We start from the raw sequence: 18,667 nt of genomic DNA on the forward strand, positions 1-18,667 counted from the left end.
GGTTGGATCTCCTTGCAGTCCAAGGGACTCTCAAGAGTCTTCTCCAACACCACAGTTCAAAAGCATCAATTCTTCGGTGCTCAGCTTTCTTTATAGTCCAACTCTCACATCCATACATGACTACTAGAAAAACCATAGCCTTGACAAGATGAACCTTTGTTGGCAAAGTAATGTCTCTGCTTTTTAATATGCTATCTAGGTTGGTCATAACTTTGCTTCCAAGGAGTAAGCGTCTTTTAATTTCATGGCTGCAGTCACCATCTGCAGTGATTTTGGAGCCACCCAAAAATAAAGTCTGCCACTGTTTCCACTGTTTCTCCATGTATTTGCCATGAAGTGATGGGACTGGATGCCATGATCTTTGTTATGTGAATGTTGAGCTTTGAGCCAACTTTTTCACTCTCATCTTTCACTTTCATCAAGAAGCTCTTTAGTTCTTCTTTGCGTTCTGCCATAACGGTGGCATCATCTGCATATCTGAGGTTATTGATATTTCTCCTGGCAATCTTGATTTCAGCTTGTGCTTCATCCAGCCCAGCGTTTCTCATGACGTACTCTGCATATAATTAAATAAGCAGGGTGACATATACAGCCTTGACGTACTCCTTTTCCTGTTTGGAACCAGTCTGTGTTCCATGTCCAGATCTAACTGTTGCTTCCTGACCTGCATACAGATATCTCAAGAGGCAGGTCAGGTGATCTGGTATTCCCATCTCTTTCAGAATTTTCCACAGTTTATTGTGATCCACACAGTCAAAGGCTTTGGCCTAGTCAATAAAGCAGAAATAGATGTTTTTCTGGAACTCTCTTGCTTTTTCAATGATCCAGCTGATGTTGGCAATTTGATCTCTGGTTCCTCTGCCTTTTCTAAAACCAGCTTGAACAACTGGAAGTTCATGGTTCATGTATTGCTGAAGCCTGGCTTGGAGAATTTTGAGCATTACTTTACTAGCGTGTGAGATGAGTGTAACTGTGCGGTAGTTCGAGCATCCTTTGGCATTGCCTTTTTTAGGGATTGGAATGAAAACTGACCTTTTCCAGTCCTGTGGCCACTGCTGAGTTTTCCAAATTTGCTGACATATTAGTGCAGCACTTTCACAGCGTCATCTTTTGAAATAGCTATTGAAATAGGATTTGAAATAGCTCAACTGGAATTCCATCACCTCCACTAGCTTTATTCGTAGTGATGCTTCCTAAGGCCCACTTGACTCCTTAACCATGGAATTTTACCTGAAATGTGGACATTCAGCTTAGAGCCCTACTTTCCAGCCTACTTTGCAGCCATTATGATCAAATGATTAGTTCTCACCAATGGATGTGGAAGAGTATGAGTGGACGAAATGTAGGCAGCTTTCTATATTATTTGCTAAAAAGGAAACTGCCTGCCCTCCATCTCTTTACTTTCTCCTATATGGATCCAATTTCAAAGGATTAATGAAGACAACACCCTAGGGACTGGAGAAGCAATAGGATGGAAGAAACAATGTTCCTCTCCCACCAACCTGGACTACTCACCCCTAGTCTGTTTCTTGACAGGGAAATAAATGTCTGTTATTTGAGCCCCTGTATTTTAGGACTCTTTTTTCCTATAGCTCCTTAGCATCTATTATAATATTGCTGTTTTATGAGTCTTTCACCATAACCTTCTCCATTTTTTCAAAGCAGATAGTTTCAATTCTACAATGTCTCCTTAATTACACTCCATCTAGTCAGGGTCTTTTAGTCTTTTTAGGTTCTATAGGCTATTGCAGCCATCACCTTATTGCTTTTTCCTCAGACCTTGCTCAGTCGTGTCTGACTCTTCGTGACCGCATGGACTATAGCACACCAGGCTTCTCTGTCCATGGAATCTTCCAGGCAAGAATACTGGAGTGAGTTGCCATTTCCTTCTCCAGGAGATCCTCCCAACCCAGGGATCAAACCTGTGTCTCTTGCATTTCCTGCATTGGCAGGTGGATTCTTTACCACTGCGCCACTTGGGAAGCCCTCTCCTCTAATAATCAAGCTGAAATTTTTATCAAATAATATTGAAAACTGTCCTGCTCAAATGTTAAGAGAGAAGTCCCTCAACTATTTGAATTTCATTTGATTCATATCCAAAAGATTTGCCTGCTTGGATTTTGTAAGGGATATCTTTGTGTCATTCTTAATTACCAGGAAGACTTCAACTTCACTGCCAGTGATGCTCACTGAGTATTTCAGAACAAAATGCCGTCTCTCTCACTGTAATTTTAAGTGTATTAAGTAGAAGGAAAAAATGAAAGTTGAGAAATTTTTTTTCCCATAGAATAGCTGACACTTCTATTTTCTCAGCTTCTGAAATGCACATGGTCTGATGATTAAGAACCCATTCATCTTCCCTCAAAAGTCAGAGGATGTAATTACTGAACATCAGTCCACGTGCACTCCACTGCTCTGAGTGATCTCATAGAGACTAGAACTGGATCTCGGACAGCAATAGGTTGGTAATACTTGCTGTAATACAAGCCTTTTATGTGATTCATTGTTATCTCAATCTCTGTTTTCTCTGTGTCTTCTTGCTTCTTATACTATCAACTGAATTAATCACCCTTGACTGTACATCTTTGATTTAACTGTAATGCTTTCTGCTTCTTCATAACTTTAACTTGATGGTAGTTTCTAAACTACCTCAAGATCCCTCTATACACCCTTTTATCTTCTGTTTTTGCTGCCACTGTCTGATTCTCACCATATTTCCTCATTTGAACTATTCAGAGTGAGACTCTAATTGGACCAGCTTATCCCTGTTTGGACAAAACCTTTTGTTCCAGGTTTCCTTTTAGGACAGGCTACCTTTCGGTTCGATGCCCTCTCTCCTCCCTGAGTAAATTGGTATAGTACTGTGATGTAATGTTAATTGATATTGTCATGCACCATTATACCACAATAATGAATAGAAATGAATATAATGTTGTACAGAGTGGCCAGTTCTGGTGTTTATTTCCATACTTGGCTTGGTGAGAACAGCTCAAATAAATAAAATGGACAATTCTCTGTAGCAGGCTTCTGAAGTAGAGTGAAGTCAAAAATTCTACTCAGTAGAACTTTCCACCACAAAACCACATGGGAGGTGGGGGTGTGTGACGGGGACAGCTCAATATTTCAATAAAACCCCACTCATGCTTAGTCATGTAACCCCTCCTGTTTCCCACTGGAAACTACATTTCAAACCAGCCATCAACGTCCCTGGAATCCCAAGAGCAAAGGCTGTGTGAGTGGCAGGTTGAGGATCAGTCAATCACCAGAGAGCAAACCACAGGATGTTGAAAGCCACTCTGAGTGACCCACATACAGACTGGCTGGCATATCATTCAACCTGAACTTCATCTGGGACAAGTGAAGTTGAGCAGGAATTTGGCCCCTAAGAACGCACTGAAGGGGCAGCTCTGAGACTGTTCCTTGGGTCTGCTTCTAAGCTTGCACATCTGGAAAAAAAGAAAAATTTTTGATCCAGCCCAGCCAACTCAGCTTGTCCAGGATCTTTACACCTACCTGCCCTCAACGAGGCAGGAAGAGAAGAGGACTACCAAGGGATGTTCAACACAATCCCACAAGATTTTTAAGGAAACTCATGTTGGCCTCTGGTGCTGATTATTCTAACCTTTCACTCATAAGTGAGTGGACAGTGAAAATAACTAGATGAAAGAAGAGACTCTGCCACCAGACAGAAGAGTGGTTCTCTTCTGAAGAGTCAGAGAAAATGACCTCTATTAACACTAGTCATGGGGGGAAACTAAAGACAACTTTAATTCTAACTGATAACTCCCAATGAGATTTCAAGGATCAGTTCAGTTGCTCAGTCGTGTCCGACTCTTTGTGATCCCATGAATTGCAGCACGCCAGGCCTCCCTGTCCACCACCAACTCTCGGAATTTACCCAAACCCATGTCCATCGAGTCGGTGATGCCATCCAACCATCTCATCCTCTGTTGTCCCCTTCTCCTCCTGCCCCCAATCCTACCCAGCATTAGGGTCTTTTCCAGTGAGTCAACTCTTTGCATGAGGTGGCCAAAGTATTGGAGTTTCAGCTTCAACATCAGTCCTTCCAATGAACACCCAGGATTGATCTCCTTTAGGATGGACTGGTTGGATCTCCTTGCAGTCCAAGGGACTCTCAAGAGTCTTCTCCAACACCACAGTTCAAAAGCATCAATTCTTCGGTGCTCAGCTTTCTTCACCGTCCAACTCTCACATCCATACATGACCACTGGAAAAACCATAGCCTTGACTAGACGTACTTTTGTTGGCAAAGTAATGTCTCTGCTTTTCAATATGCTATCTAGGTTGGCCATAACCTTCCTTCCAAGGAGTAAGTGTCTTTTAATTTCATAGCTGCAATCACCATCAGCAGTGATTTTGGAGCCCCAAAAAATAAAGTCTGACACTGTTTCCACTGTTTCCCCATCTATTTCCCATGAAGTGATGGGACCAGATGCCATGATCTTAGTTTTCTGAATGTTGAGCTTTAAGCCAACTTTTTCACTCTCCTCTTTCACTTTCATCAGGAGGCTCTTTAGTTCTTCTTCACTTTCTGCCATAAGGGTGGTGTCATCTGCATATCTGAGGTTACTGATATTTCTCCCGGCAATCTTGATTCCAGCTTGTGTTTCTTCCAGCCCAGCGTTTCTCATGATAATGTTTCACGGATAATGTACAGAAAAAATAGGTTTCAATTAGACAGTATTAGAAGGTAATCACTAAAAGAATGAATTTTTATAGATTAAAAAATATGATTGCAAATAAACAAACAAGAGCAAAACCAACAAATTAATTTCTGGAAATAAAATTAGTGGGTTAGATGCACCACTGGACTTCTCCTAGAACAGAGTGTAAGGACAGTATGTGTTGTGATGGGGTTGCAGAGGTTGTAGTTAGATGATCTGGGCTCAAGTTTAGCTCCACTCCTTTTTAGCTACTTGTTTTTGTGCTGCGAGTTATCTTTTTTAGGTGTTGATTCTAAGGTGCCACGTCCTTATCTATGACATTAAGCAAATAGTGCTTCCTTCACTGGATTGTCATGAGGATTAATGATTAATTTATGTAAAATCTAAACATTTGATATATAAAATATTTAACGTTAGTGATCTTTATCAATACCCAGTGAAAAGCAAAGAAATACAATTTTTAATAAAGGAGATAGTGAAAGGGAGATAATAGGATGTTGAAAAAAACTTTCCCAGTTTTACAAAAATGGGTTACTAAGGCTGGCAGCTAAAAATAAGGAGATTCTGAGTATGTGGTTTCTAAAGAGGAACACTAACAAGTAGGGACAGACGTACATGGTATGAGAGATGGCACAACAGTCCCTAACTGCTAATGGCATCCTGTTCCCCAGCCTCAGTCTATGCCAGGAGAAGGCAGGAAGGTGAGGTTTTCAGGGAGTTCACCTGAATGACTATACATGATTCCCACTGACTGTACATATTGCCCAGTGTAACCACTTTGAGGCTAAAGACACAACAGGAGCAGCATGGAAAGGTACCTACACTGGACTTGGTCCAGCATATTGATGAAGCCTGAGGAATGTAAAATAAGTGGGAGGGTACCAGTGAAGAATACCATTCACTGTCAAGTCCAAGGACTCTCTTTTTTTAAATTGAAGTGTAGTTGAGTTACAATATTGGTTTCAGGTGTACAGCATAGTGATTCAGTATTTTTTGCAGATTATACTCTATTTTTTGCAAAGATGGGCTCAAAAAGGACAGAAATGGTATGGACCTAACAGAAGCAGAAGATATTAAGAAGAGGTGGCAAGAATACACAGAAGAATTGTACAAAAAAGATCTTCATGACCCAGATAATCACGATGGTATGATCACTCACCTAGAGCCAGACATCCTGGAATGTGAAATCAAGTGGGTCTTAGAAAGCATCACTGTAAACAAAGCTAGTGGAGGTGATGGAATTCCAGTTGAGCTATTTCAAATCCTGAAAGATGATGCTGTGAAAGTGCTGCACTCAATATGTCAGCAAATTTGGAAAACTCAGCAGTGGCCACAGGACTGGAAAAGGTCAGTTTTCATTCCAATCCCAAAGAAAGCCAATGCCTAAGAATGCTCAAACTATCACACAATTGCACTCATCTCACATGCTAGTAAAGTAATGCTTAAAATTCTCCAAGCCAGGCTTCAGCAATATGTGAACCATGAACTTCCAGATATTCAAGCTGGTTTTAGAAAAGGCAGAGGAACCAGAGATCAAATTGCCAACATCAGCTGGATCATTGAAAAAGCAAGAGAGTTCCATAAAAACATCTATTTCTGCTTTATTGACTAGGCCAAAGCCTTTGACTGTGTGGATCACAATAAACTGTGGAAAATTCTGAAAGAGATGGGAATACCAGACCACCTGACCTGCCTCTTGAGAAATATGTATGCAGGTCAGGAAGCAACAGTTAGAACTGGACATGGAACAACAGACTGGTTCCAAATAGGGAAAGGAGTACGTCAAGGCTGTATATTGTCACCCTGCTTATTTAACTTATATGCAGAGTACATCATGAGAAACACTGGGCTGGAAGAAGCACAAGCTGGAATCAAGATTCCCGGGAGAAATATCAATAACCTCAGATATGCAGAAAGTGAAGAAGAACTAAAGAGCCTCTTGATGAAAGTGAAAGAGGAGAGTGAAAAAGTTGGCTTAAAGCTAAACATTCAGAAAACTAAGATCATGGCATCCGGTCCCATCACTTCATGGCAAATAGATGGGGAAACAGTGTCAGACTTGATATTTTTGGGCTCCAAAATCACTGCAGATGGTGATTGCAGCCATGAAATTAAAAGATGCTTACTCCTTGGAAGGAAAGTTATGACCAACCTAGATAGCATATTAAAAAGCAGAGACATTACTTTGCCAACAAAGGTTCGTCTAGTCAAGGCTATGGATTTTCCTAGTAGTCATGTATGGATGTGAGAGTTGGACGGTGAAGAAAGCTTAGCGCCGCAGAATTGATGCTTTTGAACTGTGGTGTTGGGGAAGACTCTTGAGAGTCCCTTGGACTGCAAGGAGATCCAACCAGTCCATCCTAAAGGAGATCAGTCCTGGGTGTTCATTGGAAGGACTGACGTTGAAGCTGAAATTCCAATACTTTGGCCACCTGATGTGAAGAGCTGACTCACTGGAAAAGACCCTGATGCTGGGAAAGATTGAGGGCAGGAGAAGAAGGGGACGACAAAGTATGAGATGGTTGGATGGCATCACCGAATCAATGGACATGGGCATGGGTGGACTCTGGGAGTTGGGGATGGACAGGGTGGCCTGGCGTGCTGCGGTTCATGGGGTTGCAAAGAGTTGGACATGACTGAGTGACTGAACTGAACTGAACTGATACTCTATTACAGGTTAGGGACTGGAAAGCAAAAGTAGAAAGTCAAGAGATACCTGGAAAAACAGGCAAGTTTGGCGTTGGAGTAAAAAATGAAGCAGGGCAAAGGCTGAGTTTTGCCAAGAGAACGCACTGGTCATAGCAAACTCCCTCTTCCAACAACACAAGAGACGACTCTACAAATGGACATCACCAGATGGTCAACACCGAAATCAGACTGATTATATTCTTTGCAACCAAAGATGGAGAAGCTCTATACAGAACTTTTTTTTTAAAGGCTGAGTGTTTGAGTAAAATAACAACTATCTGCTGCTTAAAAGAAGCAGACCTAAAACAAAAATTAAAGTTTGAAAATAAGCAGAACAGGAAAATACTAGGCAAATGCTAGTTTAAAAACTCGAGAATGGCATTATTAAGATCAGAATAAGTAACAGTGAAGGAAAAAATGAAATAAGATAAAGATGGACAGTTCAGACGAACCAATGGTATAATTTACCAAAAAGATGCAGTAATGCAACTCCGTGTCAAACAGTACCACGTGATCTCATCTAAAGTAAAAATTATTGCAAGCACAGGAAGATTTTAAGATAGTAAAATAAAGTACAAATCAATGTGAACTGACAGCTACAGGTAAAAACTAGCAACATTTTAAAATAGATGGCAGTATTATAAAATTTCAAAATAACTTCATAAAATTATTTCTGGGAGTTTAAAGCGACTTGTAATTTCATTCATAAGTCATTTCAAAATGAGGTCAAAAGAGAAAACAAGCTACATCTGAATAAATCCTGAAAAGTCCCATTTTTGGCCTTGGAGACACAACAGGTGAACAAAGTATAGCTGTCCCTCAAGGAGCTTACAGTCCAATGCGAGGAGACAGAATGTCAACCAATAAGCAGATGATGCGTCAGGTAGCAATAAGAGCTCTGAAGGGGATTAGAGAAGAGAGAATGCAGAGTGATTAGGCCTTATTCAGCAAAGACCTTTTGTAAAGATGGCACATGAACAGAGATCTGAGGAAAGCAGATAAGGGGGTGATAGAGGGGTGGAGGGCCACATCCCAGATAGATAGGAAGGTAAATGCAAGTCTTGAGAGGGCAGTTTACTCAGTTTATTCAATAATTGCCTCTAAATAGAAAAAGTGATACTTTTAAAACAATAAACTAGAGAAATATGTGTTAGATGAACTGTTTTTGAAATATTTTAATGTGGGTTCTCCTTTTTGGGCAGCCATCTGATTTGGATGATGGTTAGGGGTATTTAGGACCTCTAACAGCAGGAACACAGTAGAAAGAAAGGTCAGTGTTCAGTTTCTGTCAAATGGCTTTGCCCAGAGAGAAAAGGATTTTCTAAATTCCTTGATCTCAGTTTCCTAATCACTAATTTGACTGTAGAGTTCCACTACAAGTATTAAGCAGGGAGAATTCAGAAAGCAAAGACCATGGGAAGTAGTGAAAAGTCCATCTTTTCTTTTCCTAGTGGAATCTGGGGAAAAAAGAAGGATGAAGCCAGAGCCTGGGGATCTCACTTTTCCTTCTGTTAGCACAGGCATCAATAAAAAAACATCCAGAAAAGGCATCAGGAAACTGAGGACTCTGGAGCTAGTGGACTGCTTCTCTGGATCTAGGGAAGCCCTATCTAGGGCTTTGTCCAATGCAAAGTTCATCAGTGTGTGATGTGTGAGGGCTATAATATAGCATTGGCAGAGAAGGTGGCTGGAGAGATGGCTTCCCACACCTGTGTGTGCCATTCAGGGGACCAAGACATTCCTATGGGCCTTCACGTGGGTGACCCAAGGGCACTGGGTGGACTGGCAGATGAGCAAGTGTCTACTGAAGTGGGGGAGATGCCCACCTTGCTTGCTTTCAGGTGCTAAAATGTGCATGTGTTATTTCAGTGTCTCTGTAGTCAGCTATGTCCCCTCCAGAATGCAGGCGATTGATTATCTGTCTCTTTAAGACCCATGTTTTCATTTTCTCTGTGGTTTCACAGCTATTTCAGTGAGACTCTATGTGAGTCTGCTTCAGGGAATAGCAGTCTCATTACTGGAACTTCAAAAAAAGAGACTGGACTGGAATGGCTTTAGCCACCCCACCTACCATCAGTAATCTCCATCACCCCTCACTCTTTGAGGTGAACGGTTGACTTTCTCAAACTTATGTAAAGTGCTATACAAACCCAACTCCAGCTCCTTCCCAAACCTACTGCTGCCTCCAAGTCCTCCATACAAAGAAATTTTGTAGTCATCAGTGGCTAACCAGATACCATTTTGAACTCTAAACTCTTAAAATGGACACTTGAACTTTGACATTTTGAAGTTTTCTGAGGTGGGCAATAACAGGCTTACATCTTTCCATTGGCAACTTTAGACCCTATCTCTTCCGGATCCAATTTTCTTCAGTTATTTTAAAATTCCATCTTCCTCTCTAATAAAAGGCAGGAGCCTCAGTAGAACTTCTTGGAATAAGGGCAAAGAATTCAATGAGTCATTTATTTCTAATAATACTTTCTCATGATTTTCCTATGGTACAGTAAGTATCACAAAGGGAAATATTCAGACAGAGGACTTATCAAATGAGCAAGGAGTTCAGCCCTAAGTTTTGGTTAATTTTATTAATGCCTTAACAGCAACTTGGTCATCTTGTATGTCTTCTCATTTTCCCGTCTTCTATTTCATTTCATCAGGCAAATCTGGATGTTAGAAAGTAAAAAGAATCTCTGTAGGAATTCACTTTCTCTTTTAACCCTCCTTCTCCCGTATCCCAAGAGGTCTCTTGTTTTGCTCCAAACACATTCTTCTGACTGCATTCCCCTAGTTTCCTCTCAAATGTTCATTCTTGTTTCTGCTTTTGTGACTTAATTATGTGCCTACAGGCCTGCTTCAGGCAACTTTCACAGGCACCAATACCTGGGAGGAACTGCCCTGCAACATTATTAAGACTATTAGCTTGTTTCTTGTTAAAAATTCAGATTCCTATCACTCATTATTAGAGAAATGCAAATCAAAACCACAATGAGGTACCATATCACACCAGTCAGAATGGCTGCTATCCAAAAGTCTACAAGCAATAAATGCTGGAGAGAGTGTGGAGAAAAGGGAACCCTCTTACACTGTTGGTGGGAATGCAAACTAGTACAGCCACTATGGAGAACAGTGTGGAGATTCCTTAAAAAAACTGGGAATAGAACTGCCATATGACCCAGCAATCCCACTGCTGGGCATACACACCAAGGAAACCAGAATTGAAAGAGACACGTGTACCCCAATGTTCATCGCAGCACTGTTTACAATAGCCAGGACATGGAAGCAACCTAGATGCCCATCAGCAGACGAATGGATAAGGAAGCTGTGGTACATATACACAATGGAATATTACTCAGCCATTAAAAAGAATACATTTGAATCAGTTCTATTGAGATGGATGAAACTGGAGCCCGTTATACAGAGTGAAGTAAGCCAGAAAGAAAAACACCAATACAGTATACTAAAGCATATATATGGAATTTGAAAGATGGTAACGATAACCCTATATGCGAGACAGAATAAGAGACACAGATGCATAGAACAGTCTTATGGACTCTGAGGGAGAAGGTGAGGGTGGGACGTTCTGAGAGAATAGCATTGAAACATGTATATTATCATATGTGAAACAGAACACCATTCCAGGTTCGATGCATGAGACAAATGTTCAGGGCTGGGGCAATGGGATGACCCAGAGGGATGGGATAAGGAGGGAGGTGGGAGGGGGGTTCAGGATGGGGAACACATGTAAACCCATGGCTGACTCATGTCAATGTATGGCAAAAACCACTACAATACTGTAAAGTAATTAGCCCCCAACTAAAATAAATAAATTTATTAAAAAAAAAAGAAAACAAGAAACAGTTCTGCGTATAGGAACTAATAGATTGTATTAAGTTAAAATAAGCAATGACACATAATAAAAATTTTCTATCTGAATATTAAAAAAAAAAAAAATTCAGATTCCTGAGCTCCAGTTAAATCAGAAACTGTTGAGGAGTCTTAGGATTCTCCATTTCACAAGCTTCCCAGATGATTATGATATCCACTAAAACTTAAGAAGTAAAAGTAGATAAGGCCTTCAGTCCTCTGAATTCCTGATTCTTTAGTTCCTTTCTTTCTCTCTTCCTTTTTTCCTTGTCGGGAAATTAATGGAATCTGTGGGCTCATTTTCTGATCTGTAGTCTTCCTTCCTCCCTTTTTTTCATTCATTCATCCTCTCTCTGTCCCATCCCCCCTCCCTCCTTCTGTCTCCCCAGATCCGTCCTACCTTGACCTGGCATTTAAGAACATCATAGCAATATGCAGAACCTTGTAAGTATCTAATACTCTTGATAAAATTTTTAAAAAGGAAAGAAAAGAAAACTAACTTGGGCAAGAGCTGCTGGAACAAAATCTCCCTTGAGTTTTGGACACATAGACTACAACCTAGAGAATGGTAAAGAGCCAGGAAACCCCAAAATAAGCACAGCTGGGATCCATAAAGTCCCCTCCCTCTGATTCAGGGAGAAACAGGCAAACAGCTGACCTGCTGCTCCAGCATTTCTGTTCCATCATCTGGAATGTGTGATAAAGGGCTCTTTAGAAACTAACATGGTCCTGCCTCTCTCCTTACCCTTCATGACAATTTCACTAATTATTTTTTGAGAACGCTTCTATCCTATGGCCCCTGTGTAAAAGGCTTAATTCTTCCTCATGGTTTTAGAGGTCTGGGTAGAAAATGAAGCAGTCTCTTCAAAATCTGTTGGCTGCAGACGTGGATAACACTGGCAAAGTCTGTGGTGGCTGTTTTATTAAAAACAAAAAGTAAAAGAAAACTGTTTAGAAATTTACTTTTTTTTTGCAATCAATGTTACTAAAAAGTTGCGTGCTAATTAAATTATAGTTAATAAAAGTATACTTAAACTACATTTTGTAACTTAAAGGAATTATATAGTGATTTGAGGTTCAAATAATTAATTCTTCTCAATGTGCAAATATTTATTCTATTGTGTTTTATTTTGCAAAATTCCATTTTCCTTAAAGTGGAGGCCTTTCTGTCTCACTGAGTGTTTTGCTTTAAATGTTAGGGGAAACACAAATGCTATAACTGTGTTTACTTTGCATAAGAAACAATAGTAATTATATGTAAGTTAACCAGTGAGTATCACAGTTTATAAAAAACATTATATAGAAAGTGGACTAAAAAATGTTAGTTGGCTCCAGAATCGTCTCAGATGACCAGGCTTTGTATCCAGGAACTAGACAACTTCTTTCACCTGAAAACAGATCTATTTTATCATCATCAGTTGGTTTTTAAAAGAACACATTCTGTTTTACTTGCAAAACTTCCCAAAGAGACCTATTTGATTTGCTGATTTAAGTAATTTATCCTAGAGATAGGAAGGGGAGAAGAGGAACAGCAGTACCCAAGGAGAATTATCTCCCAAACACCACCTCTGTGTCTGGAGTTCACATCAAAATCTGGCAAGCAGACAGGACTGGAATCGTCAGCTCTCTGAAACAGTCATGTCTACTGTCAGTCAGAAGTTTTGCAATTGAATAATTGCAAAGTGTGCATGCCTGTGTGTGCTAATTCGCTTCAGTCGTGTGCGACTCTTTGCGACCCTCTGGACTGTAGCCCTCCAGGCTCCTCTGTCCACGGGATTCTCCAGGCAAGAATACTGGAGTGGGTTGCCTTTTCCTTCTCCAGGGGACCTTCCCCACCCGGGGATTGAACCAGGGTCTCTTACGTCTCCTGCATTGTCAGGCGGATTCTTTACCACTAGCGCCACTGCAGGAGACATAAGAGACACTGGTTGGATCCCTGGGTCGGGAAGGTCCCCTGGAGAAGGAAAAGGCAACCCACTCCAGTATTCTTGCCTGGAGAAATCCATGGACAGAAGAGCCTCAAGGGTTACAGTCCAGAGGGTCACAAAGAGTTGGACACGACTGAAGCAAATTAACATGCACACACATGCACACTTCTCCCTTACACGAGGGCTTCCCAGGTGGTGCTAGTGGTAAAGAACTCAACTGCCAATGCAGAAGAAGTAAGAAATTCGGGTTTGATTCCTGGGTCAGGAAGATCCCCTGGAGGAGGGCAAGGCAACCCACTCCAATATTCTTGCCTGGAGAATCCCCAGGGACAGAGGAATCTAGCGGGCTATAGTCCATGGGGTCACAAAGAGTCGGACATGACTGAGCGACCAACACACTTTGTCCCTTATATAGCAACCCCCCTTGAATTCCTATTCTTCTCACTTTCTTAAAATTAATTTTTATTGGAGCATAGTTGCTTTACAATGTTGTATTAGTGTCTACTGCACAGCCAAATGAATCAGCCATACAAATACATATATCCCTTTCCTTTTGGACTTCTTTCCCATTCGGGTCATCACAATGCATTAAGTGGAGTTCCCTGGACTATACAGTATGTCCTCATTAGTTCTCTGTTTTATATGTAGTATCAATAGTGTACACGTGTCCATCCCAATCTCTCAACTCCTCCCACCCTCTCCTTTCCCCCTTGGTATCCATACACTAACAACTTTATTGATTGCCACCTCTACCTCCCTCTGTGTGCAAACTCACAACAGGAAGTATAGGCAAGGGACCTAGGCTGATAGGAAAAAAACAAAGTGAGTGTGTGTGAGAAAAAGAAGAAATGAGGAAAGAAAGCCCCAATCCCTGAATAGCTTCAATATGCCCATCCCAAGTCTGATAAACATCTCTTTCATATTAAATATTGGCTGGAAGTACTTTTACATAAAGGGAAAAGAAGACCTTTTTATGTCTTTGAAAGGTGAGCACAAGATCAAAGCAGCCAGGACTGAAGTTTCTTAACTGGAATTCCACCAACACAGATGGAAAACCCATTAAAAAAAAAAAAATCAAATCTATTCACAAATAAAAATAAGCCACTAGGTTTTAAGAGCTCTGGCCTGTGTTATGTGGGACATCAGGAACCAATTAAATTGCTCTCCCCTTCTTGTTTATCCTAAATAACACGGTCTTTTCCCTCCTCTGATTATACCAGCTCTTACCCCTGTGGCGGGGGTCTGTTCTTTCCCTCTTTATTAAAGCTCTTTCTCTGTAGCACACAGGAGGCAGTAGAAGACTGAAAGCCTGCATTTTTATCATGCTACAGAAAAATAGTTAAATATCTATCTTCTAGCATGTAATATTTTCTTTTGCCCCCAAAATACAGTTGGCTGAACACATCAGTATGTTGAATCACGATAGCCAACCACTGACAATGATTCTGTTTTTCATTTGTTTAAACTTTTCACCTCCGTCCTGAGCTTATAATGGAACATATTCTTCATGTTCTGCTTTTAGTTTTCCTTTTTAAGGCTTGGGCACATGGTTCAGTTCTGAGAGGACAGAAAGCCAGGCTTAGAGCCTTATTGTGAAATATGGACTATAAAATGACATCAATCTTTCCAGTTACTGTCTGAGAACAAACCACTCAGCGTGTCTGTTTCCCGTCTGTCCACCAGGACCGCAGCCCCGGTGGAGGGGACTATGTCTCATGTCTACACATCAACACATCTACATATATGCTCTTAGGGTTTATTCCGAGGAGCAGGGTGGATATTACACATTGGAAAGAGCTACCGGCGCAGCTCAGAAAACCACAAGTCACATGGCTCTTGTATGATACGCAGACAGGCTCATCCTTGTACATTTTGCCATAAAAAACAAGTGGGGAAAGAGGAGCTTGAGCCAGTGCCTTTTTAAATCTACCCAGAGTGACTAAGAGAACACTGGAGCATCAGTGTGCTCAGGTAAGAGAGTACAACGACCTCACAGACTTTTGGGGAGCCTCTGCCGCCTATGAATCCCAGTCGGTGAATTCAAAGTTCAGTCACGTGTCTTGTTAATGTCAAGGTAATTATGCCAGAGAATGATGGAGGAAATATTATCTCTAAGTTGAAACACAGCTTTCATCTTCTATCCATAATAACCCGAAGGCTTAGCTTCCCCATCCCAGGGGCTCACCAAGAAATACTTTTTCCTCAATAAATGCCTTCACCCTTGCATTCAGATCTGCTGTGTGCTGGCCATTTATGATTATACAGTATCTCGTACTTTTCTGACTCAATCACTGGACTAAACTCTGTACCGTCAGGAATAGTTTATTGTCTTTTTGCCTTGCTATCTCCATACAAGTGCTAGTTTGGGGGCTTTTCTAGGAAACAGAAAGGAGTAGTTGCCGTCCCAGAAACTGCCTAGTGATCTAGCTTGACCAGATGTGTCCAGGTCGCCTAGCAGAGGCCATTCAAACTCCAGTGACGACAAAGGGTGACTGGGGTGGAGGCAGGTGGGAATCAGACCAGGGAAAAGGACACCTAAATTTGGCCAAATCTCATTTTCAAAGGCAGCACCTAATCTCTAGCCTCAATGTTGTAAATTATTAAAGGGATACAGAAATTAACATTCACATAGTAGATGCAGTATTCCATGGACTTCAGAGAATTTCCTTTATATTTCTCAAAAAGCCCTTGCATAGGAAGGTTTTCTCTCCCCATGTTATACATGAGGAAACCAGAGCTCAGAAACGCTAATTTGCCCAGGGTCACAAAGGGAAAAAAGTAGCAGAGCAGAGATTTGAATCTTTGTCTGGCTTTAGAGCTACTGACTCCCCTAAAAATACATGTAAAAGCATTATGCTCACTATGTTTGAGAAAGGTTCTTTTTCCTTCCATATTTCCTTCTAGCTTTAAAATACAAATTCTATTGTAAATGCCAAGTTTCAGACCTATTCATTTATGCAAATCACACAGCTCAGTGCACATTTATCAAGGCAGTATCTACTGAATTCCCCACTTTTAATTCTCACCAGATTACCCTTCCTTAAGACATTTTCATTTCTTTCAAGCTAAATTTCTTGCTACCCTTTTATTCCAATGTTTCCACGTTCTCATTTTTGATTCTCTGTCGGGTTATGTGCTCCCCTCCAATCCCATTTGCCAAATGCTGACCCATTTGCCAAGTTCTGTATGCGAAGAGCTCTTGAAATGTCAACCTTCATTAGAGGTCTTTTCAGAATAACTTAAAGCAAGCATAGTAATTCCCTGACCCCTCACTGACCTACCTGACAATTGATTTTCATTACAAAATTATATTCAAGTGAAAATATACTATACACTATGTGTTACATCTATTAATTATATTGAGTCAGACACAACTTAGTGACTGAACAACATATTAATAGCATAATGTTATATATAATTATAATGTTATACACAGTTATGTATTATAGTATTATATATGGTATGTAACATATAGGATATGGTATATTTTATACATACAATATATAATATGAAATATATAGCAATATATAGCATATACTATATACAAATCAATCAATATATAAAACATATATATTTATCATTTGATACTATGTATATACAGACTGTGGATAACTGTGAAAATATACACACACACAAATACACTTCATAAGAAAAACAACTATTTTATTTCACTTAAAATTTTTTTTTTCATTGGAGGATAATTGCTTTACAATGTTGTGTTGGTTCCTGCTGTACGACAAGGCAATCAGCCAAAAGTATACATATGTCCCCTTCTTCTTGGACTTCGCTCCCAGCCCTCACCTCATCCCACCCCTCTGAGTTGTTATAGAGCATTGGGTTGAGCTCCCCGTGTTATACAGCAGCTTCCCACTAGCTGTTTGACATTAGTTATGTATGAGTCAATGCTACTCTCTCAATTTGCCCCACCCTCTCCTTCCCCAGCTGTCCACAAGTCTGTTCTCTATGTCTGCAGTTCTATTCCTGCCCTGAAAATAGTTTCATCAGTGCCATTTTCTAGATTCCATATACATACATATATATAAATATATAATATTAAGAAAAAGAAATAATTTTTAATATCAGTACAGTCTAAGTCATACTTAGAAAAGCAGCACTTTCCAAAAGGAAATAAAATCTGCAAAGATTCAACTCTGCCCACAATGAAGTGAACCTTTTATAGGAATAGCAGAGGATTTTTGTCCTGGAAACCACATGGTCTCCCAGTTCTCCAATCCAAAATGAGGTGCTTGTGGTGGTCTTACCCTAATAAAGGAATGTCTCCCACATGCACACACAAACCAAAACATGGAGCTCTGAATTGACGTTTGAGCTAGGAATCAAGCTTCCAGACTGTGGGATGCTCTTTCCTCAGCAGCCTTTCAGAGAGTAGTAACTGTAGCCAAGTGCCTGGCCTGGAAAGCAGAGCCAGGCCCTAAGACTTCCTTCCCTTGGGAAGCAAACCCCAGAGGTTGTGACCTTTTTTCCCTGTTAAAGTTATTCTCATACCAAGACATCTATTTCTCCACAATCTTATATTCCTCTTTTTCCCCAAACCCACAGAATGTGTGAAAAACGGTATCTTTTCCAAATCTGACCTTAGTGGTGCTGCTGGGCTACTTTTGGTTTTGTATTTGAACAATTTTACTTTGATGTTTTACCACTTATGAGAAGGTAGGTTGGGAGAGGCAGGAGAGGAATACGCCAGGTAGCATGGAAGAGAAATCCTACAACTATCTCTGTACTTTCCACGAATGAAATTCCCCCAAAGATGTCTATTTTAGGTTATTTTAAATAATTTTAAAGGTTCCATCTATTTTCCTCAGGGAATAGCACTTGTAGACTTTTGAAATTATTTCCCTCCCATCCTGAGCTGAAGAAAAGAAAGAAAAACAAAGGAAATCTGGAACCTGTCACTATTTCTCTCCTTGTTGGCTTTTTCTCTTACTCACTTCCTCTTCTTGCTGACCAGGGATCACAGTCCAAACCCAGCTCACAGGGACTGGTCAGTGAGCAAAAGAAACCATCTCAGCACTCTGCACACTCATACTCTCAACACTAGAGTCTCATTAAACTTTTAGAGTGAGTTATACAAGCCAAACACTCTTCTCAGTTTAAATGCATCCTATTTCCTGGAAAAAAACATGCTAAATCACATATGAGAATGAGCCCTGTCCTAAATATATCTTTCAGCGTGCTTCCACAAAACTCTTGGGCTGCAGTAAATAAGATCCCAACTTTCTCATCCCCAATTCTATTCTATTAGAATAGAAAAATTGGGGAAATGGTGCTCCACAAAGGCAAATCAGGACAATCAAAATCCTACTCATAGAAGACTGGGGCAGGGGAGGGGGTGCTAGTCTCTGGATATTTTCCAGCTTCAGATATGGGCTTCCCTGGTAGTTCAGATAGTAAAGAATATGCCTGCAATGTGGGAGACCTGGGTTCGATCCTTGGGTTGGGAAGATCCCCTGGAGAAGGGAATGGCTACCCACTCCAGTAGTC

The 18,667-nt window shown here is 40.6% G+C and overlaps 1 protein-coding gene across 12 annotated transcripts in view; it reads right to left on the minus strand.

Moving 5' to 3' along the window:
• The window catches only part of LPAR1 (lysophosphatidic acid receptor 1), a 406,496-nt gene that overhangs the window by 180,096 nt on the left and 207,733 nt on the right, over nt 1-18,667 (minus strand). Inside the window, exon 3 of one of the 12 annotated variants that reach the window (XM_081574022.1) lies at nt 11,983-12,152. The exons of the other annotated variants lie outside the window; for them this stretch is intronic. The gene's annotated coding sequence lies outside the window, so the exon portion shown is untranslated. The remainder of the gene's footprint in view (nt 1-11,982; nt 12,153-18,667) is intronic. 12 annotated transcript variants of the gene reach the window in all.

This window comes from Giraffa tippelskirchi, chromosome 1 (assembly GCF_054371585.1).
Source record: "Giraffa tippelskirchi isolate mGirTip1 chromosome 1, T2T-mGirTip1v1.2.pri, whole genome shotgun sequence".
NCBI lineage: Eukaryota > Metazoa > Chordata > Mammalia > Artiodactyla > Giraffidae > Giraffa > Giraffa tippelskirchi.